Below are 21,046 nucleotides of genomic sequence, written 5' to 3' on the forward strand. Positions count from 1 at the left end.
GCTGCACAATATAATTGACCTTTCAGTATATTGTTGCACACACACCATCTATTTAGCAAATGCCCTTGTTATCAACAGCAGCCTTTTAAACTCACCTGAGCTAACAGGTATGTGCGCTGGTTACTCTGCTGCGCTTAAAATTTCTTTTTTGGTTTGCTACAATGCCTTTTCTGAAACGTTGTCTCCCTCTGCTGGAACACTGACTTCTTTCATTTAATGCCTGCAGACTATAAAAGAGAACCCAACCCAAAAAGTTTGGTTGATTAGTCTGTGGCATTCTGTTAAACTGTTGCTTATGGCGGTCTCTGTGAGCTTCTCAGCGACATTCAGCCAGCCAGGTATCCTGCCTGCAGTAGATGGAATGTGGCAATGGAACGCTGGCTGCGCGTGTCATAATAGGCTCTGAGCCTTTATATACCTGTGCACAGCAGCAGCCACCTTCAGTCTGCTGCTGGACAGCCAGCAGCAGCAGCAGCAGGAGAGGTATGTAATCAGGAGCCCTCCTGCTAAGGGTAGACAGCTGCTCATTCCACCCCACCCCCCGCCTTAATTGGTTCTCCTCCCTTCCAACGGTGTTGAGGCGGGTGGGAACAGCAGGGGGTGAAGGTGCTGTGTTTAAAGAGGTGGAGTTATGCAGATCTAAAACGCGTGGATTGCAGCAGCAGCAAGCCGAAAAGTGCAGGCATGTAAGGGATCTAGAGGTTGACAACATGTCTTCTTAACGGGAGTCCAGGAGCTCATCTCCACAAATGGACTTTTCAGGATCCTTGGGTGGCTCCGTAGTTTGAAACCAATTCTGGTTATCGCTTCTCGGCCTTTTGGCTAAGATCAAGTGTAGTATCTGTTCTTATCAGTTTAATATCTGATACGTCCCCTATCTGGGGACCATATATTAAATGGATTTTTAGAACAGGGAGATGGAAAAAGAGCTTGCTCTGTCCACTCCACGCATTGACCTGGTATTGCAGTATCTCCAGGACCGGTGCACCCCTTCTTTAATGCAGTTTCTAAAATCAGAAAGAATTGAATTCAATGTTTTTTGTTCATTTTGCTTGTTTGTCGGATTTTGGGATGGACTCTTTGGCTTTGCTTTTCTTCTCCTCATTGGATTTTTCATGTTCAAAGTTGCAGAAGCCAGATTACAAGCTCATTTTGGTTCAACTTCAGCAACTGTGCATTGCATTGCCATGTAATGTGATGCAATGCTATCTTTCTAGCTCTCCCTTTTTACTTCCTTTTGGATAAACAGACATATTAGGCAAGCATTTTGGAGCTTTCACCTAAATAACTACAGGTGGTGAGATAAGCTGCACAATATAATTGACCTTTCAGTATATTGTTGCACACACACCATCTATTTAGCAAATGCCCTTGTTATCAACAGCAGCCTTTTAAACTCACCTGAGCTAACAGGTATGTGCGCTGGTTACTCTGCTGCGCTTAAAATTTCTTTTTTGGTTTGCTACAATGCCTTTTCTGAAACGTTGTCTCCCTCTGCTGGAACACTGACTTCTTTCATTTAATGCCTGCAGACTATAAAAGAGAACCCAACCCAAAAAGTTTGGTTGATTAGTCTGTGGCATTCTGTTAAACTGTTGCTTATGGCGGTCTCTGTGAGCTTCTCAGCGACATTCAGCCAGCCAGGTATAATGCCTGCAGTAGATGGAATGTGGCAATGGAACGCTGGCTGCGCGTGTCATAATAGGCTCTGAGCCTTTATATACCTGTGCACAGCAGCAGCCACCTTCAGTCTGCTGCTGGACAGCCAGCAGCAGCAGCAGCAGGAGAGGTATGTAATCAGGAGCCCTCCTGCTAAGGGTAGACAGCTGCTCGTTCCACCCCACCCCCCGCCTTAATTGGTTCTCCTCCCTTCCAACGGTGTTGAGGCGGGTGGGAACAGCAGGGGGTGAAGGTGCTGTGTTTAAAGAGGTGGAGTTATGCAGATCTAAAACGCGTGGATTGCAGCAGCAGCAAGCCGAAAAGTGCAGGCATGTAAGGGATCTAGAGGTTGACAACATGTCTTCTTAACGGGAGTCCAGGAGCTCATCTCCACAAATGGACTTTTCAGGATCCTTGGGTGGCTCCGTAGTTTGAAACCAATTCTGGTTATCGCTTCTCGGCCTTTTGGCTAAGATCAAGTGTAGTATCTGTTCTTATCAGTTTAATATCTGATACGTCCCCTATCTGGGGACCATATATTAAATGGATTTTTAGAACAGGGAGATGGAAAAAGAGCTTGCTCTGTCCACTCCACGCATTGACCTGGTATTGCAGTATCTCCAGGACCGGTGCACCCCTTCTTTAATGCAGTTTCTAAAATCAGAAAGAATTGAATTCAATGTTTTTTGTTCATTTTGCTTGTTTGTCGGATTTTGGGATGGACTCTTTGGCTTTGCTTTTCTTCTCCTCATTGGATTTTTCATGTTCAAAGTTGCAGAAGCCAGATTACAAGCTCATTTTGGTTCAACTTCAGCAACTGTGCATTGCATTGCCATGTAATGTGATGCAATGCTATCTTTCTAGCTCTCCCTTTTTACTTCCTTTTGGATAAACAGACATATTAGGCAAGCATTTTGGAGCTTTCACCTAAATAACTACAGGTGGTGAGATAAGCTGCACAATATAATTGACCTTTCAGTATATTGTTGCACACACACCATCTATTTAGCAAATGCCCTTGTTATCAACAGCAGCCTTTTAAACTCACCTGAGCTAACAGGTATGTGCGCTGGTTACTCTGCTGCGCTTAAAATTTCTTTTTTGGTTTGCTACAATGCCTTTTCTGAAACGTTGTCTCCCTCTGCTGGAACACTGACTTCTTTCATTTAATGCCTGCAGACTATAAAAGAGAACCCAACCCAAAAAGTTTGGTTGATTAGTCTGTGGCATTCTGTTAAACTGTTGCTTATGGCGGTCTCTGTGAGCTTCTCAGCGACATTCAGCCAGCCAGGTATCCTGCCTGCAGTAGATGGAATGTGGCAATGGAACGCTGGCTGCGCGTGTCATAATAGGCTCTGAGCCTTTATATACCTGTGCACAGCAGCAGCCACCTTCTGTCTGCTGCTGGACAGCCAGCAGCAGCAGCAGCAGGAGAGGTATGTAATCAGGAGCCCTCCTGCTAAGGGTAGACAGCTGCTCGTTCCACCCCACCCCCCGCCTTAATTGGTTCTCCTCCCTTCCAACGGTGTTGAGGCGGGTGGGAACAGCAGGGGGTGAAGGTGCTGTGTTTAAAGAGGTGGAGTTATGCAGATCTAAAACGCGTGGATTGCAGCAGCAGCAAGCCGAAAAGTGCAGGCATGTAAGGGATCTAGAGGTTGACAACATGTCTTCTTAACGGGAGTCCAGGAGCTCATCTCCACAAATGGACTTTTCAGGATCCTTGGGTGGCTCCGTAGTTTGAAACCAATTCTGGTTATCGCTTCTCGGCCTTTTGGCTAAGATCAAGTGTAGTATCTGTTCTTATCAGTTTAATATCTGATACGTCCCCTATCTGGGGACCATATATTAAATGGATTTTTAGAACAGGGAGATGGAAAAAGAGCTTGCTCTGTCCACTCCATGCATTGACCTGGTATTGCAGTATCTCCAGGACCGGTGCACCCCTTCTTTAATGCAGTTTCTAAAATCAGAAAGAATTGAATTCAATGTTTTTTGTTCATTTTGCTTGTTTGTCGGATTTTGGGATGGACTCTTTGGCTTTGCTTTTCTTCTCCTCATTGGATTTTTCATGTTCAAAGTTGCAGAAGCCAGATTACAAGCTCATTTTGGTTCAACTTCAGCAACTGTGCATTGCATTGCCATGTAATGTGATGCAATGCTATCTTTCTAGCTCTCCCTTTTTACTTCCTTTTGGATAAACAGACATATTAGGCAAGCATTTTGGAGCTTTCACCTAAATAACTACAGGTGGTGAGATAAGCTGCACAATATAATTGACCTTTCAGTATATTGTTGCACACACACCATCTATTTAGCAAATGCCCTTGTTATCAACAGCAGCCTTTTAAACTCACCTGAGCTAACAGGTATGTGCGCTGGTTACTCTGCTGCGCTTAAAATTTCTTTTTTGGTTTGCTACAATGCCTTTTCTGAAACGTTGTCTCCCTCTGCTGGAACACTGACTTCTTTCATTTAATGCCTGCAGACTATAAAAGAGAACCCAACCCAAAAAGTTTGGTTGATTAGTCTGTGGCATTCTGTTAAACTGTTGCTTATGGCGGTCTCTGTGAGCTTCTCAGCGACATTCAGCCAGCCAGGTATCCTGCCTGCAGTAGATGGAATGTGGCAATGGAACGCTGGCTGCGCGTGTCATAATAGGCTCTGAGCCTTTATATACCTGTGCACAGCAGCAGCCACCTTCAGTCTGCTGCTGGACAGCCAGCAGCAGCAGCAGCAGGAGAGGTATGTAATCAGGAGCCCTCCTGCTAAGGGTAGACAGCTGCTCGTTCCACCCCACCCCCCGCCTTAATTGGTTCTCCTCCCTTCCAACGGTGTTGAGGCGGGTGGGAACAGCAGGGGGTGAAGGTGCTGTGTTTAAAGAGGTGGAGTTATGCAGATCTAAAACGCGTGGATTGCAGCAGCAGCAAGCCGAAAAGTGCAGGCATGTAAGGGATCTAGAGGTTGACAACATGTCTTCTTAACGGGAGTCCAGGAGCTCATCTCCACAAATGGACTTTTCAGGATCCTTGGGTGGCTCCGTAGTTTGAAACCAATTCTGGTTATCGCTTCTCGGCCTTTTGGCTAAGATCAAGTGTAGTATCTGTTCTTATCAGTTTAATATCTGATACGTCCCCTATCTGGGGACCATATATTAAATGGATTTTTAGAACAGGGAGATGGAAAAAGAGCTTGCTCTGTCCACTCCACGCATTGACCTGGTATTGCAGTATCTCCAGGACCGGTGCACCCCTTCTTTAATGCAGTTTCTAAAATCAGAAAGAATTGAATTCAATGTTTTTTGTTCATTTTGCTTGTTTGTCGGATTTTGGGATGGACTCTTTGGCTTTGCTTTTCTTCTCCTCATTGGATTTTTCATGTTCAAAGTTGCAGAAGCCAGATTACAAGCTCATTTTGGTTCAACTTCAGCAACTGTGCATTGCATTGCCATGTAATGTGATGCAATGCTATCTTTCTAGCTCTCCCTTTTTACTTCCTTTTGGATAAACAGACATATTAGGGAAGCATTTTGGAGCTTTCACCTAAATAACTACAGGTGGTGAGATAAGCTGCACAATATAATTGACCTTTCAGTATATTGTTGCACACACACCATCTATTTAGCAAATGCCCTTGTTATCAACAGCAGCCTTTTAAACTCACCTGAGCTAACAGGTATGTGCGCTGGTTACTCTGCTGCGCTTAAAATTTCTTTTTTGGTTTGCTACAATGCCTTTTCTGAAACGTTGTCTCCCTCTGCTGGAACACTGACTTCTTTCATTTAATGCCTGCAGACTATAAAAGAGAACCCAACCCAAAAAGTTTGGTTGATTAGTCTGTGGCATTCTGTTAAACTGTTGCTTATGGCGGTCTCTGTGAGCTTCTCAGCGACATTCAGCCAGCCAGGTATCCTGCCTGCAGTAGATGGAATGTGGCAATGGAACGCTGGCTGCGCGTGTCATAATAGGCTCTGAGCCTTTATATACCTGTGCACAGCAGCAGCCACCTTCAGTCTGCTGCTGGACAGCCAGCAGCAGCAGCAGCAGGAGAGGTATGTAATCAGGAGCCCTCCTGCTAAGGGTAGACAGCTGCTCGTTCCACCCCACCCCCCGCCTTAATTGGTTCTCCTCCCTTCCAACGGTGTTGAGGCGGGTGGGAACAGCAGGGGGTGAAGGTGCTGTGTTTAAAGAGGTGGAGTTATGCAGATCTAAAACGCGTGGATTGCAGCAGCAGCAAGCCGAAAAGTGCAGGCATGTAAGGGATCTAGAGGTTGACAACATGTCTTCTTAACGGGAGTCCAGGAGCTCATCTCCACAAATGGACTTTTCAGGATCCTTGGGTGGCTCCGTAGTTTGAAACCAATTCTGGTTATCGCTTCTCGGCCTTTTGGCTAAGATCAAGTGTAGTATCTGTTCTTATCAGTTTAATATCTGATACGTCCCCTATCTGGGGACCATATATTAAATGGATTTTTAGAACAGGGAGATGGAAAAAGAGCTTGCTCTGTCCACTCCACGCATTGACCTGGTATTGCAGTATCTCCAGGACCGGTGCACCCCTTCTTTAATGCAGTTTCTAAAATCAGAAAGAATTGAATTCAATGTTTTTTGTTCATTTTGCTTGTTTGTCGGATTTTGGGATGGACTCTTTGGCTTTGCTTTTCTTCTCCTCATTGGATTTTTCATGTTCAAAGTTGCAGAAGCCAGATTACAAGCTCATTTTGGTTCAACTTCAGCAACTGTGCATTGCATTGCCATGTAATGTGATGCAATGCTATCTTTCTAGCTCTCCCTTTTTACTTCCTTTTGGATAAACAGACATATTAGGCAAGCATTTTGGAGCTTTCACCTAAATAACTACAGGTGGTGAGATAAGCTGCACAATATAATTGACCTTTCAGTATATTGTTGCACACACACCATCTATTTAGCAAATGCCCTTGTTATCAACAGCAGCCTTTTAAACTCACCTGAGCTAACAGGTATGTGCGCTGGTTACTCTGCTGCGCTTAAAATTTCTTTTTTGGTTTGCTACAATGCCTTTTCTGAAACGTTGTCTCCCTCTGCTGGAACACTGACTTCTTTCATTTAATGCCTGCAGACTATAAAAGAGAACCCAACCCAAAAAGTTTGGTTGATTAGTCTGTGGCATTCTGTTAAACTGTTGCTTATGGCGGTCTCTGTGAGCTTCTCAGCGACATTCAGCCAGCCAGGTATCCTGCCTGCAGTAGATGGAATGTGGCAATGGAACGCTGGCTGCGCGTGTCATAATAGGCTCTGAGCCTTTATATACCTGTGCACAGCAGCAGCCACCTTCAGTCTGCTGCTGGACAGCCAGCAGCAGCAGCAGCAGGAGAGGTATGTAATCAGGAGCCCTCCTGCTAAGGGTAGACAGCTGCTCGTTCCACCCCACCCCCCGCCTTAATTGGTTCTCCTCCCTTCCAACGGTGTTGAGGCGGGTGGGAACAGCAGGGGGTGAAGGTGCTGTGTTTAAAGAGGTGGAGTTATGCAGATCTAAAACGCGTGGATTGCAGCAGCAGCAAGCCGAAAAGTGCAGGCATGTAAGGGATCTAGAGGTTGACAACATGTCTTCTTAACGGGAGTCCAGGAGCTCATCTCCACAAATGGACTTTTCAGGATCCTTGGGTGGCTCCGTAGTTTGAAACCAATTCTGGTTATCGCTTCTCGGCCTTTTGGCTAAGATCAAGTGTAGTATCTGTTCTTATCAGTTTAATATCTGATACGTCCCCTATCTGGGGACCATATATTAAATGGATTTTTAGAACAGGGAGATGGAAAAAGAGCTTGCTCTGTCCACTCCACGCATTGACCTGGTATTGCAGTATCTCCAGGACCGGTGCACCCCTTCTTTAATGCAGTTTCTAAAATCAGAAAGAATTGAATTCAATGTTTTTTGTTCATTTTGCTTGTTTGTCGGATTTTGGGATGGACTCTTTGGCTTTGCTTTTCTTCTCCTCATTGGATGTTTCATGTTCAAAGTTGCAGAAGCCAGATTACAAGCTCATTTTGGTTCAACTTCAGCAACTGTGCATTGCATTGCCATGTAATGTGATGCAATGCTATCTTTCTAGCTCTCCCTTTTTACTTCCTTTTGGATAAACAGACATATTAGGCAAGCATTTTGGAGCTTTCACCTAAATAACTACAGGTGGTGAGATAAGCTGCACAATATAATTGACCTTTCAGTATATTGTTGCACACACACCATCTATTTAGCAAATGCCCTTGTTATCAACAGCAGCCTTTTAAACTCACCTGAGCTAACAGGTATGTGCGCTGGTTACTCTGCTGCGCTTAAAATTTCTTTTTTGGTTTGCTACAATGCCTTTTCTGAAACGTTGTCTCCCTCTGCTGGAACACTGACTTCTTTCATTTAATGCCTGCAGACTATAAAAGAGAACCCAACCCAAAAAGTTTGGTTGATTAGTCTGTGGCATTCTGTTAAACTGTTGCTTATGGCGGTCTCTGTGAGCTTCTCAGCGACATTCAGCCAGCCAGGTATCCTGCCTGCAGTAGATGGAATGTGGCAATGGAACGCTGGCTGCGCGTGTCATAATAGGCTCTGAGCCTTTATATACCTGTGCACAGCAGCAGCCACCTTCAGTCTGCTGCTGGACAGCCAGCAGCAGCAGCAGCAGGAGAGGTATGTAATCAGGAGCCCTCCTGCTAAGGGTAGACAGCTGCTCGTTCCACCCCACCCCCCGCCTTAATTGGTTCTCCTCCCTTCCAACGGTGTTGAGGCGGGTGGGAACAGCAGGGGGTGAAGGTGCTGTGTTTAAAGAGGTGGAGTTATGCAGATCTAAAACGCGTGGATTGCAGCAGCAGCAAGCCGAAAAGTGCAGGCATGTAAGGGATCTAGAGGTTGACAACATGTCTTCTTAACGGGAGTCCAGGAGCTCATCTCCACAAATGGACTTTTCAGGATCCTTGGGTGGCTCCGTAGTTTGAAACCAATTCTGGTTATCGCTTCTCGGCCTTTTGGCTAAGATCAAGTGTAGTATCTGTTCTTATCAGTTTAATATCTGATACGTCCCCTATCTGGGGACCATATATTAAATGGATTTTTAGAACAGGGAGATGGAAAAAGAGCTTGCTCTGTCCACTCCACGCATTGACCTGGTATTGCAGTATCTCCAGGACCGGTGCACCCCTTCTTTAATGCAGTTTCTAAAATCAGAAAGAATTGAATTCAATGTTTTTTGTTCATTTTGCTTGTTTGTCGGATTTTGGGATGGACTCTTTGGCTTTGCTTTTCTTCTCCTCATTGGATTTTTCATGTTCAAAGTTGCAGAAGCCAGATTACAAGCTCATTTTGGTTCAACTTCAGCAACTGTGCATTGCATTGCCATGTAATGTGATGCAATGCTATCTTTCTAGCTCTCCCTTTTTACTTCCTTTTGGATAAACAGACATATTAGGCAAGCATTTTGGAGCTTTCACCTAAATAACTACAGGTGGTGAGATAAGCTGCACAATATAATTGACCTTTCAGTATATTGTTGCACACACACCATCTATTTAGCAAATGCCCTTGTTATCAACAGCAGCCTTTTAAACTCACCTGAGCTAACAGGTATGTGCGCTGGTTACTCTGCTGCGCTTAAAATTTCTTTTTTGGTTTGCTACAATGCCTTTTCTGAAACGTTGTCTCCCTCTGCTGGAACACTGACTTCTTTCATTTAATGCCTGCAGACTATAAAAGAGAACCCAACCCAAAAAGTTTGGTTGATTAGTCTGTGGCATTCTGTTAAACTGTTGCTTATGGCGGTCTCTGTGAGCTTCTCAGCGACATTCAGCCAGCCAGGTATCCTGCCTGCAGTAGATGGAATGTGGCAATGGAACGCTGGCTGCGCGTGTCATAATAGGCTCTGAGCCTTTATATACCTGTGCACAGCAGCAGCCACCTTCAGTCTGCTGCTGGACAGCCAGCAGCAGCAGCAGCAGCAGGAGAGGTATGTAATCAGGAGCCCTCCTGCTAAGGGTAGACAGCTGCTCGTTCCACCCCACCCCCCGCCTTAATTGGTTCTCCTCCCTTCCAACGGTGTTGAGGCGGGTGGGAACAGCAGGGGGTGAAGGTGCTGTGTTTAAAGAGGTGGAGTTATGCAGATCTAAAACGCGTGGATTGCAGCAGCAGCAAGCCGAAAAGTGCAGGCATGTAAGGGATCTAGAGGTTGACAACATGTCTTCTTAACGGGAGTCCAGGAGCTCATCTCCACAAATGGACTTTTCAGGATCCTTGGGTGGCTCCGTAGTTTGAAACCAATTCTGGTTATCGCTTCTCGGCCTTTTGGCACGATCTATCAGGTTTACCTGTGTGGTCTTGCCTGTGAGGTGCTCTTGGTACCCTTTCTCTCGGCCTGGGGGGATCGTTCCTCTTCGGAGGGACTTAACCCCCCTGCTGCTATTGGGAGGAAGGATTAGTCCGGGAGCAACGGGAAGGGATCCCATGAAGGCTTGCGCCTTTCAGAGAGAAGAGTCGGTACGTTCCTGAGTGAAGGATGCCGGCAACGCTCACATATTCATCGGGTGATGCCCGGATGCGGAACACCGTGAGGATTGAAGTTGGAGCAGCATCGAGGATGGAGAAGAATTTGGACTACATCTGCCATAGGATTCTTCTTGGAGTTCTGGAGTTTCGGCGGGAAGACATATTCTGCTTCCAGGACAACGAGTACAAGGGGACATACACCATCACCTTCAAGAGCCAGGGATGCTGTCAGCAACTCGTACAAAAGGTAAACGAGGAAAACTACTTAGATGAATTGGATGGACTAACCTTTTGTCTCTTGTATGCTTATGACGAGATCCCCATCGTGGTGCATTTCCCGAACCCCTTTGTGGAAGCTGCAGACATCTCGACCTACCTTACCCGCTATTGTGATGATCTGAGATACCTGGGTACTGTGAAGAACGCGGTAGGCTTCTGGTGCGGCAAGAGAAGGTATATGGCCCGTCTAAAGAGGGACCTTAGTGGAGTGGGAGGAATGCTACACCCTCCCTCAACCTTCGTAATCGGTAAGAGCAGAGGCTACTTATTTTATCCTGGAATGCCAGTATGTTGCAGGAACTGTGGACAAATGGGTCATACCCAAACGTCCTGCACGGGCAGGAAAGTAGACCGCTGCAATAATTGCAGCTGTTACGGACATTTAATGAAGGACTGTCCCGCTGGGAGGAAATGTAATCTCTGCGGTGAGGCGGGGCACATGTTCCGAGGATGCCCCAACAGGACCAGGACCAGGACCTACGCAGAAGCTGCATCTTCTGAAGCTGAGCCGATGCGCCCACCGGTCTTCACTGGCAGGCCGGCGTCGGAGGGCGGTTCGAAGGGCGAGAAGGCTGGGATGGAGCAGGGAGCCGGAGGCCCCTCTGGGGCGGCACCTGCATCGAAGTCCCTTAACGATGGGCGGACCTCGCATGGACCGGAGCGGGGGGGTCCTCCTTCTGGGAGGGTATCCTCCGTATCGATGGTTCCCGATACCGATCCTGTTGGGCTGGAGGGTGGTGCCCCTGTGCGGTTGGCTACAGGGGACCACGCAGCGATGGCCTCAGGATCTTCCAGGGCGATTAGCCAGCCAGATGAGGGGGCTTTGCTTCTAGGTGGCGAACATCAGGAAATCTGTGTTGCTGATCTTGTCCTGATGGACCAGTCTCCCCCCCTGGAGGAGGTGGAGGAAGAGGAGGACTGCACCAGTGACCTAGTGGAGTCTGCCCCGAAAAAGAGACGGAATGTCGAAGCCCCAGCGTCTCCTGGAATGTGGCTGGGAACCGTGACCTACGAGGGGGCAACCGCCGGCTCACAGAATATCGAGTCGTTTGGGTCCTCTAGCCCGGATGTCCTGGAGCAATTTGATATACAGGGCTTTGAGTCAGGTGTCCTCATGGAAGATCCACCACCCTGACCTATGAATGCCCACATTAAGACTTGTCTCACTGAATGTGAGGTCATTAAAGAGCCCAGTTCGTAGGGCTGCTCTTTTCAAGTATTTAGAAACCACTGACTTTGACATATGTTTATTACAGGAATGCGGGATACAACATGCACTAAATTATAATGATATCAAGACAGATTGGAGACTGGGGCCCTCCATCTGGTCTGGCTCCAATGACAACAAGTCAGCGGGGGTGGGCTTCCTCTGTCGTGGGAGAAATATTACTATAAATGCTGTCACAGAAATAGTACCAGGCAGAGTGGTTTTAGTGCATTTTAAATTTAATGGTTTTACCCTACGTGTAATGAATATTTATGCTCCCCCTGATAAGCAAGAGAGAATTAATTTATTTGGGATATTGCCATTGTACTGTACTGGGTCATCTCCCCTGATCGTAGGGGGTGATTTTAATTGTCTTTGTGCTAGTGAACAACGAGCAGGGGGTGACCCTTTACGCAAATTGGATAAGTCATGTCATCTATTGAAAGATTTTATAACTGATTTTAAATTATGCGATGCGTGGAGGTCACTCCTGCCGACGGACCCTGGTTATACGTGGTCCGGAAGAGGGGTGTCCTCCAGGATCGATTTTATTTTCCTATCAGATGATTTTAACCCTGTAAAATGTGTTTTAACATCAAATATATTTTCTGACCATAAGGGCTTGGAGGTGCATCTAGAATACCGGGATGAACAGAGGGTCAACAGGGGCCTCTGGCGTCTAAGTACTTACCTGCTGGAGGACCCTCTGATTCGACAAGACTTTGGTAAAGCCTATCAAGCCTGGCGGCGACAAAAACCTTCTGATGCCCCTATGGTAACCTGGTGGGAAAATTTGAAAAAAAAAAGTCAGAATGTTTTTTATAAAAGCAGGGAGACGTAAAGCTAGAGAGAAAAAAAGATGTTTTAGTGATCTTAACACCAAACTACAAACACTTTTTAAATTCAAAGAGCTAGGGGTGGAGGTGGGAGATGATATTGCTAGCCTAAAAACTGAAATTCAGAACTGCATAGACACAAAGGGGAAAGAGATTATTTTTAACTCTAGAGTGCAGCACTTGGAGGAGGGGGAGAAGTGCTCTCGCTTCTTCTTCAAAAAAGTCATGGATAAAAGAGAAGTGATCACAAATCTAGAGGGTGAAACATCTATGCAGGGAATGTTGAATGCTACTTTTAACTTTTATAAGCATCTTTTTAGTAAAAAGTGTATAGATGAGTCCTTTTTATCTGATGCTCTTAATGATCTCGATTTTAAGTTAAATTTTACAGACCAGGAGTTTTTAGAACGCGATATTGTTTTAGAGGAATTATTTTATGTTTTTAAAAGTTTCTCTAAGGGTAAAGCACCTGGGTGTGACGGACTACCTGTAGAATTTTACCTTACTTTTTGGGACATTTTAAAAGAGGACCTTTTTATGCTTTTTAAAGAAGTTTTTATTTGTGAACAGTTGCCATTTTCGTGGAGGAGAGGAGTGGTGTCTTTGATATATAAAAAAGGTGACCGCAGTACTCTAGCGAATTGGAGACCCATAACTCTCCTAAATGTTGATTACAAGGTACTTGCTAAGGTGGTTGCAGACCGGCTCAGGAGTGTCATTGCCAAACTAATCCAGCCTGAGCAGGTTTGTAGTGTACCAGGCAGAAGTATTTCAGAGGTTTTAAACGTATTAAGGGATGTAATTTGGTATTCCAGAGACCGGTGTCAAAATGTAGCTCTTTTAGCCCTAGATTTTGAAAAAGCTTTCGATAGAGTCTCTCATAGATTTCTTTTTAGAGTTTTAAAAAGAATGGGTATCCCTAATATGCTTTTAAATTGTATTAAGATTTTATATAAAAATTGTTTTAGTCAAATTTCTCTTAATGGCTTTTTAACAGATGGAGTTCCCCTTGAGTCCGGAGTGAAGCAGGGATGCCCCTTGTCGCCCATCCTGTTCATCTGCGCCATGGAGCCCCTGCTGAGCGCAATAAGAAAAGACAAAGTGATTAGAGGGGTTCCTGTTCCAGGCGGAGGTGGCAGTGATGTGAGAGTCTTTGGCTACATGGATGACGTGACGGTTGTGTGCGTGGACCCTGCTTCCCTCCGGAGGGCGGTGTTGCGCATTGATTTTTTTTCCCAGGCATCCGGTTTTAAACTTAATTTAAATAAATCTGAATGTCTGACTTTGGGATCCTGGGACACCGCCCAACTCCCGCAGCTCACTATAAAACGAGACAATGTAAAAATTCTTGGAGTTGTTTTTAACGAGGAGAATGTGGGAACTCAAAGCTGGGAGAATGTCATAGAAAAAATGTCAAAGAAAATATCATTTTGGGGTTTGAGGTCCCTAACAATGGAGGGGAAAATTTTAATTATAAAATCAGTGTTGTTACCCCTCATACTGTATATAGCTATGGTGTACCCCCCCTCTGATGTTTTAATTAAAAAAATGACTAGGATGATCTTTATGTTTTTATGGAACTCCAAAATGGAAAAATTAAGGCGAGAAATAATGAGGAAGAATAAAATGAACGGCGGAAGGGATGTCCCCGATTTACATATTTATTTGTATTTAAATTATTTCTGCTTTTGTTTCAAACATTTTAATGGTAATAGTGCGCTAAGTTATTTTTTAAAATATACTTGTGGGATGATTTTTAAAAGATGGTTTAAGTTGTCGTTGAATTCCCCTGTTTTACTATGCCCCCCCAAACACCAAGCAATCTTAGAAAAGACTGTTCGATTTTATAGCCTTGGTGATTTTAATATGGACATTTTTAAAGACCGCAAGAAGCTTTTATCTTTTCTGAGGAGGAATGAAGATGTGACCCCCATAGTAAATTTCTCAGAAGAGAGATCGAAGCAAGTTTGGAAGAATGTCTTCGGGAAATTCTTAGCAAATGGACATAAGGACATCGCATGGATGGTGGTCCACCAGTGCCTCCCCACCAGAGAGTTTCAACACAGGAGAGGCCTGGTGGCCAGAGCCAAATGCCCCAGAGACTCATGTGTTAATGACGAAACCACCTTGCACCTTATGTGGAATTGCCCATTTGCACAGGAACTTTGGCACAAAGTTGGGATTCTTTTAAAATGGACTTGCGGTTTAAGAGATTTTAACCATGAATATGTTTTATATGGCCTTTTTAAATGTCCGACCCCTCAACAGTATTGTATATGTTGGTGTATGATTAACTGTTTTAAAGACGCCCTTTGGAAGGCACGCAATATTTTACTTTTTAAACGTGATGCTATTTCTGTGAAGGATTGTCTTAAAATTGCTTTTAGCCAGATGTATATTTATTACTTGAGGGATGTCAAATGTATTGGGAGGAGGGATGCTAATCGTATATGGGGTTTTTATGGGTGGAATTCTGTGTTTTAATAATGTACTGTTTGTGTTGTTGTTTTTGATTGTAAACCATATTTTACGCACTTAATAAATTATGTTGAAACCTGATCTGTTCTTATCAGTTTAATATCTGATACGTCCCCTATCTGGGGACCATATATTAAATGGATTTTTAGAACAGGGAGATGGAAAAAGAGCTTGCTCTGTCCACTCCACGCATTGACCTGGTATTGCAGTATCTCCAGGACCGGTGCACCCCTTCTTTAATGCAGTTTCTAAAATCAGAAAGAATTGAATTCAATGTTTTTTGTTCATTTTGCTTGTTTGTCGGATTTTGGGATGGACTCTTTGGCTTTGCTTTTCTTCTCCTCATTGGATTTTTCATGTTCAAAGTTGCAGAAGCCAGATTACAAGCTCATTTTGGTTCAACTTCAGCAACTGTGCATTGCATTGCCATGTAATGTGATGCAATGCTATCTTTCTAGCTCTCCCTTTTTACTTCCTTTTGGATAAACAGACATATTAGGCAAGCATTTTGGAGCTTTCACCTAAATAACTACAGGTGGTGAGATAAGCTGCACAATATAATTGACCTTTCAGTATATTGTTGCACACACACCATCTATTTAGCAAATGCCCTTGTTATCAACAGCAGCCTTTTAAACTCACCTGAGCTAACAGGTATGTGCGCTGGTTACTCTGCTGCGCTTAAAATTTCTTTTTTGGTTTGCTACAATGCCTTTTCTGAAACGTTGTCTCCTTCTGCTGGAACACTGACTTCTTTCATTTAATGCCTGCAGACTATAAAAGAGAACCCAACCCAAAAAGTTTGGTTGATTAGTCTGTGGCATTCTGTTAAACTGTTGCTTATGGCGGTCTCTGTGAGCTTCTCAGCGACATTCAGCCAGCCAGGTATCCTGCCTGCAGTAGATGGAATGTGGCAATGGAACGCTGGCTGCGCGTGTCATAATAGGCTCTGAGCCTTTATATACCTGTGCACAGCAGCAGCCACCTTCAGTCTGCTGCTGGACAGCCAGCAGCAGCAGCAGCAGGAGAGGTATGTAATCAGGAGCCCTCCTGCTAAGGGTAGACAGCTGCTCGTTCCACCCCAACCCCCGCCTTAATTGGTTCTCCTCCCTTCCAACGGTGTTGAGGCGGGTGGGAACAGCAGGGGGTGAAGGTGCTGTGTTTAAAGAGGTGGAGTTATGCAGATCTAAAACGCGTGGATTGCAGCAGCAGCAAGCCGAAAAGTGCAGGCATGTAAGGGATCTAGAGGTTGACAACATGTCTTCTTAACGGGAGTCCAGGAGCTCATCTCCACAAATGGACTTTTCAGGATCCTTGGGTGGCTCCGTAGTTTGAAACCAATTCTGGTTATCGCTTCTCGGCCTTTTGGCTAAGATCAAGTGTAGTATCTTTCGAAAAGGCGGTTTTGGATGTTGGCCGCCCTAGTAGATTGATACATTATGCACACTGGGGTTTAGGCGCTTGTTAGTACGCCAGGTGGCTAATATAGTCATCTGGTGGAAAGCATGGCCCCCCAGGATCGACGCCATTGGGCCGGGGAAGATCGAAAGCCCGAAGTGTGAAGTGCCCCAGGAGTGGTGACCCTGGGGTGCCTTAACTCACTGGGATTGGGAACCCCACTTGAGTTTATGGCACATTTGCACAAGCACTTCAAATTTTCTTTCTTCGCACACACCCTTATTCCGGGCCTTCTGGCCTTAGGATGGGGAATTTTTCAATTCCCGGTCGAAGGTCCGGGCAGTATTATACTGTGAAACCTTCACTATTTATTTAATTTCTTTGTCACTGTGTGTCCACTTATTCACGTGTGTCACGTCCTACTAGGATTTTGTCGGGATGCGGTTCCCTTACGGGTTCCTCTCTTGGCAGGTCTAGGGGGGGAGTGTGTGGCCATCAGGTTCCGCTCCCCCCTGAACCCCCCTGGCTCTCCTCTTTCGGGAGGAGAGCGTTGTTGGCTCCCCTCTTCCGGGAGGGGAGCACAGTCTTTGGCTCCCAGTGCCTTGCTCGGGTGAGAACTCGGGCAGGTGCTGGGGGTAAGATTGGGTCGCCTCTGGCTTCGGCTGGAGGTGGCTTTTTGTCCCTGTTCCTCGCTGTGGCCTTTTGGCTCGGAGGGACGGGGAATGGTTTGGGGGACCCTTCTCCTTTTGGAGAGGGTTTCAAGAAGACCAGCATCCTAGTGCACTTTTTTTGTGGCACTTGTCACTTTTTTAAGCGCACTCGGGTTTTGTACACGAATTCGGGCTTTCAAAAAAAAAAAATCTGTTCTTATCAGTTTAATATCTGATACGTCCCCTATCTGGGGACCATATATTAAATGGATTTTTAGAACAGGGAGATGGAAAAAGAGCTTGCTCTGTCCACTCCACGCATTGACCTGGTATTGCAGTATCTCCAGGACTGGTGCACCCCTTCTTTAATGCAGTTTCTAAAATCAGAAAGAATTGAATTCAATGTTTTTTGTTCATTTTGCTTGTTTGTCGGATTTTGGGATGGACTCTTTGGCTTTGCTTTTCTTCTCCTCATTGGATTTTTCATGTTCAAAGTTGCAGAAGCCAGATTACAAGCTCATTTTGGTTCAACTTCAGCAACTGTGCATTGCATTGCCATGTAATGTGATGCAATGCTATCTTTCTAGCTCTCCCTTTTTACTTCCTTTTGGATAAACAGACATATTAGGCAAGCATTTTGGAGCTTTCACCTAAATAACTACAGGTGGTGAGATAAGCTGCACAATATAATTGACCTTTCAGTATATTGTTGCACACACACCATCTATTTAGCAAATGCCCTTGTTATCAACAGCAGCCTTTTAAACTCACCTGAGCTAACAGGTATGTGCGCTGGTTACTCTGCTGCGCTTAAAATTTCTTTTTTGGTTTGCTACAATGCCTTTTCTGAAACGTTGTCTCCCTCTGCTGGAACACTGACTTCTTTCATTTAATGCCTGCAGACTATAAAAGAGAACCCAACCCAAAAAGTTTGGTTGATTAGTCTGTGGCATTCTGTTAAACTGTTGCTTATGGCGGTCTCTGTGAGCTTCTCAGCGACATTCAGCCAGCCAGGTATCCTGCCTGCAGTAGATGGAATGTGGCAATGGAACGCTGGCTGCGCGTGTCATAATAGGCTCTGAGCCTTTATATACCTGTGCACAGCAGCAGCCACCTTCAGTCTGCTGCTGGACAGCCAGCAGCAGCAGCAGCAGGAGAGGTATGTAATCAGGAGCCCTCCTGCTAAGAGTAGACAGCTGCTCGTTCCACCCCACCCCCCGCCTTAATTGGTTCTCCTCCCTTTCAACGGTGTTGAGGCGGGTGGGAACAGCAGGGGGTGAAGGTGCTGTGTTTAAAGAGGTGGAGTTATGCAGATCTAAAACGCGTGGATTGCAGCAGCAGCAAGCCGAAAAGTGCAGGCATGTAAGGGATCTAGAGGTTGACAACATGTCTTCTTAACGGGAGTCCAGGAGCTCATCTCCACAAATGGACTTTTCAGGATCCTTGGGTGGCTCCGTAGTTTGAAACCAATTCTGGTTATCGCTTCTCGGCCTTTTGGCTAAGATCAAGTGTAGTATCTGTTCTTATCAGTTTAATATCTGATACGTCCCCTATCTGGGGACCATATATTAAATGGATTTTTAGAACAGGGAGATGGAAAAAGAGCTTGCTCTGTCCACTCCACGCATTGACCTGGTATTGCAGTATCTCCAGGACCGGTGCACCCCTTCTTTAATGCAGTTTCTAAAATCAGAAAGAATTGAATTCAATGTTTTTTGTTCATTTTGCTTGTTTGTCGGATTTTGGGATGGACTCTTTGGCTTTGCTTTTCTTCTCCTCATTGGATATTTCATGTTCAAAGTTGCAGAAGCCAGATTACAAGCTCATTTTGGTTCAACTTCAGCAACTGTGCATTGCATTGCCATGTAATGTGATGCAATGCTATCTTTCTAGCTCTCCCTTTTTACTTCCTTTTGGATAAACAGACATATTAGGCAAGCATTTTGGAGCTTTCACTTAAATAACTACAGGTGGTGAGATAAGCTGCACAATATAATTGACCTTTCAGTATATTGTTGCACACACACCATCTATTTAGCAAATGCCCTTGTTATCAACAGCAGCCTTTTAAACTCACCTGAGCTAACAGGTATGTGCGCTGGTTACTCTGCTGCGCTTAAAATTTCTTTTTTGGTTTGCTACAATGCCTTTTCTGAAACGTTGTCTCCCTCTGCTGGAACACTGACTTCTTTCATTTAATGCCTGCAGACTATAAAAGAGAACCCAACCCAAAAAGTTTGGTTGATTAGTCTGTGGCATTCTGTTAAACTGTTGCTTATGGCGGTCTCTGTGAGCTTCTCAGCGACATTCAGCCAGCCAGGTATCCTGCCTGCAGTAGATGGAATGTGGCAATGGAACGCTGGCTGCGCGTGTCATAATAGGCTCTGAGCCTTTATATACCTGTGCACAGCAGCAGCCACCTTCAGTCTGCTGCTGGACAGCCAGCAGCAGCAGCAGCAGGAGAGGTATGTAATCAGGAGCCCTCCTGCTAAGGGTAGACAGCTGCTCGTTCCACCCCACCCCCCGCCTTAATTGGTTCTCCTCCCTTCCAACGGTGTTGAGGCGGGTGGGAACAGCAGGGGGTGAAGGTGCTGTGTTTAAAGAGGTGGAGTTATGCAGATCTAAAACGCGTGGATTGCAGCAGCAGCAAGCCGAAAAGTGCAGGCATGTAAGGGATCTAGAGGTTGACAACATGTCTTCTTAACGGGAGTCCAGGAGCTCATCTCCACAAATGGACTTTTCAGGATCCTTGGGTGGCTCCGTAGTTTGAAACCAATTCTGGTTATCGCTTCTCGGCCTTTTGGCTAAGATCAAGTGTAGTATCTGTTCTTATCAGGTTAATATCTGATACGTCCCCTATCTGGGGACCATATATTAAATGGAATTTTAGAACAGGGAGATGGAAAAAGAGCTTGCTCTGTCCACTCCACGCATTGACCTGGTATTGCAGTATCTCCAGGACCGGTGCACCCCTTCTTTAATGCAGTTTCTAAAATCAGAAAGAATTGAATTCAATGTTTTTTGTTCATTTTGCTTGTTTGTCGGATTTTGGGATGGACTCTTTGGCTTTGCTTTTCTTCTCCTCATTGGATTTTTCATGTTCAAAGTTGCAGAAGCCAGATTACAAGCTCATTTTGGTTCAACTTCAGCAACTGTGCATTGCATTGCCATGTAATGTGATGCAATGCTATCTTTCTAGCTCTCCCTTTTTACTTCCTTTTGGATAAACAGACATATTAGGCAAGCATTTTGGAGCTTTCACCTAAATAACTACAGGTGGTGAGATAAGCTGCACAATATAATTGACCTTTCAGTATATTGTTGCACACACACCATCTATTTAGCACATGCCCTTGTTATCAACAGCAGCCTTTTAAACTCACCTGAGCTAACAGGTATGTGCGCTGGTTACTCTGCTGCGCTTAAAATTTCTTTTTTGGTTTGCTACAATGCCTTTTCTGAAACGTTGTCTCCCTCTGCTGGAACACTGACTTCTTTCATTTAATGCCTGCAGACTATAAAAGAGAACCCAACCCAAAAAGTTTGGTTGATTAGTCTGTGGCATTCTGTTAAACTGTTGCTTATGGCGGTCTCTGTGAGCTTCTCAGCGACATTCAGCCAGCCAGGTATCCTGCCTGCAGTAGATGGAATGTGGCAATGGAACGCTGGCTGCGCGTGTCATAATAGGCTCTGAGCCTTTATATACCTGTGCACAGCAGCAGCCACCTTCAGTCTGCTGCTGGACAGCCAGCAGCAGCAGCAGCAGGAGAGGTATGTAATCAGGAGCCCTCCTGCTAAGGGTAGACAGCTGCTCGTTCCACCCCACCCCCCGCCTTAATTGGTTCTCCTCCCTTCCAACGGTGTTGAGGCGGGTGGGAACAGCAGGGGCTGAAGGTGCTGTGTTTAAAGAGGTGGAGTTATGCAGATCTAAAACGCGTGGATTGCAGCAGCAGCAAGCCGAAAAGTGCAGGCATGTAAGGGATCTAGAGGTTGACAACATGTCTTCTTAACGGGAGTCCAGGAGCTCATCTCCA

General features: G+C 45.3%; 10 non-coding genes and 2 pseudogenes across 10 annotated transcripts; all 12 read left to right on the forward strand.

Annotated features, from left to right (window-relative positions):
• The first annotated feature begins 802 nt into the window (after positions 1-802).
• Positions 803-993, forward strand: LOC141226854 (U2 spliceosomal RNA). The gene has a single exon (XR_012293973.1). It is a non-coding gene; the product is annotated as a U2 spliceosomal RNA (small nuclear RNA).
• Positions 994-2,108: 1,115 nt separating this feature from the next.
• Positions 2,109-2,299, forward strand: LOC141226855 (U2 spliceosomal RNA). Its single transcript, XR_012293974.1, has one exon. It is a non-coding gene; the product is annotated as a U2 spliceosomal RNA (small nuclear RNA).
• Positions 2,300-3,414: 1,115 nt separating this feature from the next.
• Positions 3,415-3,605, forward strand: LOC141226946 (U2 spliceosomal RNA). The gene has a single exon (XR_012294059.1). It is a non-coding gene; the product is annotated as a U2 spliceosomal RNA (small nuclear RNA).
• A 1,115-nt stretch (positions 3,606-4,720) lies between these two features.
• On the forward strand, positions 4,721-4,911 carry LOC141226857 (U2 spliceosomal RNA). Its single transcript, XR_012293975.1, has one exon. It is a non-coding gene; the product is annotated as a U2 spliceosomal RNA (small nuclear RNA).
• Positions 4,912-6,026: 1,115 nt separating this feature from the next.
• On the forward strand, positions 6,027-6,217 carry LOC141226858 (U2 spliceosomal RNA). The gene has a single exon (XR_012293976.1). It is a non-coding gene; the product is annotated as a U2 spliceosomal RNA (small nuclear RNA).
• Positions 6,218-7,332: 1,115 nt separating this feature from the next.
• LOC141226859 (U2 spliceosomal RNA) lies at positions 7,333-7,523 on the forward strand. The gene has a single exon (XR_012293977.1). It is a non-coding gene; the product is annotated as a U2 spliceosomal RNA (small nuclear RNA).
• Positions 7,524-8,638: 1,115 nt separating this feature from the next.
• Positions 8,639-8,829, forward strand: LOC141226861 (U2 spliceosomal RNA). The gene has a single exon (XR_012293979.1). It is a non-coding gene; the product is annotated as a U2 spliceosomal RNA (small nuclear RNA).
• A 6,179-nt stretch (positions 8,830-15,008) lies between these two features.
• LOC141227189 (U2 spliceosomal RNA) lies at positions 15,009-15,198 on the forward strand. Its single transcript, XR_012294286.1, has one exon. It is a non-coding gene; the product is annotated as a U2 spliceosomal RNA (small nuclear RNA).
• Positions 15,199-16,313: 1,115 nt separating this feature from the next.
• Positions 16,314-16,405, forward strand: LOC141227351 (U2 spliceosomal RNA; annotated as a pseudogene).
• A 794-nt stretch (positions 16,406-17,199) lies between these two features.
• LOC141227259 (U2 spliceosomal RNA) lies at positions 17,200-17,375 on the forward strand (annotated as a pseudogene).
• A 1,115-nt stretch (positions 17,376-18,490) lies between these two features.
• On the forward strand, positions 18,491-18,681 carry LOC141226862 (U2 spliceosomal RNA). The gene has a single exon (XR_012293980.1). It is a non-coding gene; the product is annotated as a U2 spliceosomal RNA (small nuclear RNA).
• Positions 18,682-19,796: 1,115 nt separating this feature from the next.
• On the forward strand, positions 19,797-19,987 carry LOC141227074 (U2 spliceosomal RNA). The gene has a single exon (XR_012294184.1). It is a non-coding gene; the product is annotated as a U2 spliceosomal RNA (small nuclear RNA).
• The last annotated feature ends 1,059 nt before the right edge of the window (positions 19,988-21,046 follow it).

This window comes from Phyllobates terribilis, unplaced genomic scaffold (assembly GCF_046119375.1).
Source record: "Phyllobates terribilis strain yellow unplaced genomic scaffold, ASM4611937v1 Scaffold_416__1_contigs__length_1633014, whole genome shotgun sequence".
Classification (NCBI taxonomy): Eukaryota; Metazoa; Chordata; class Amphibia; order Anura; family Dendrobatidae; genus Phyllobates; species Phyllobates terribilis.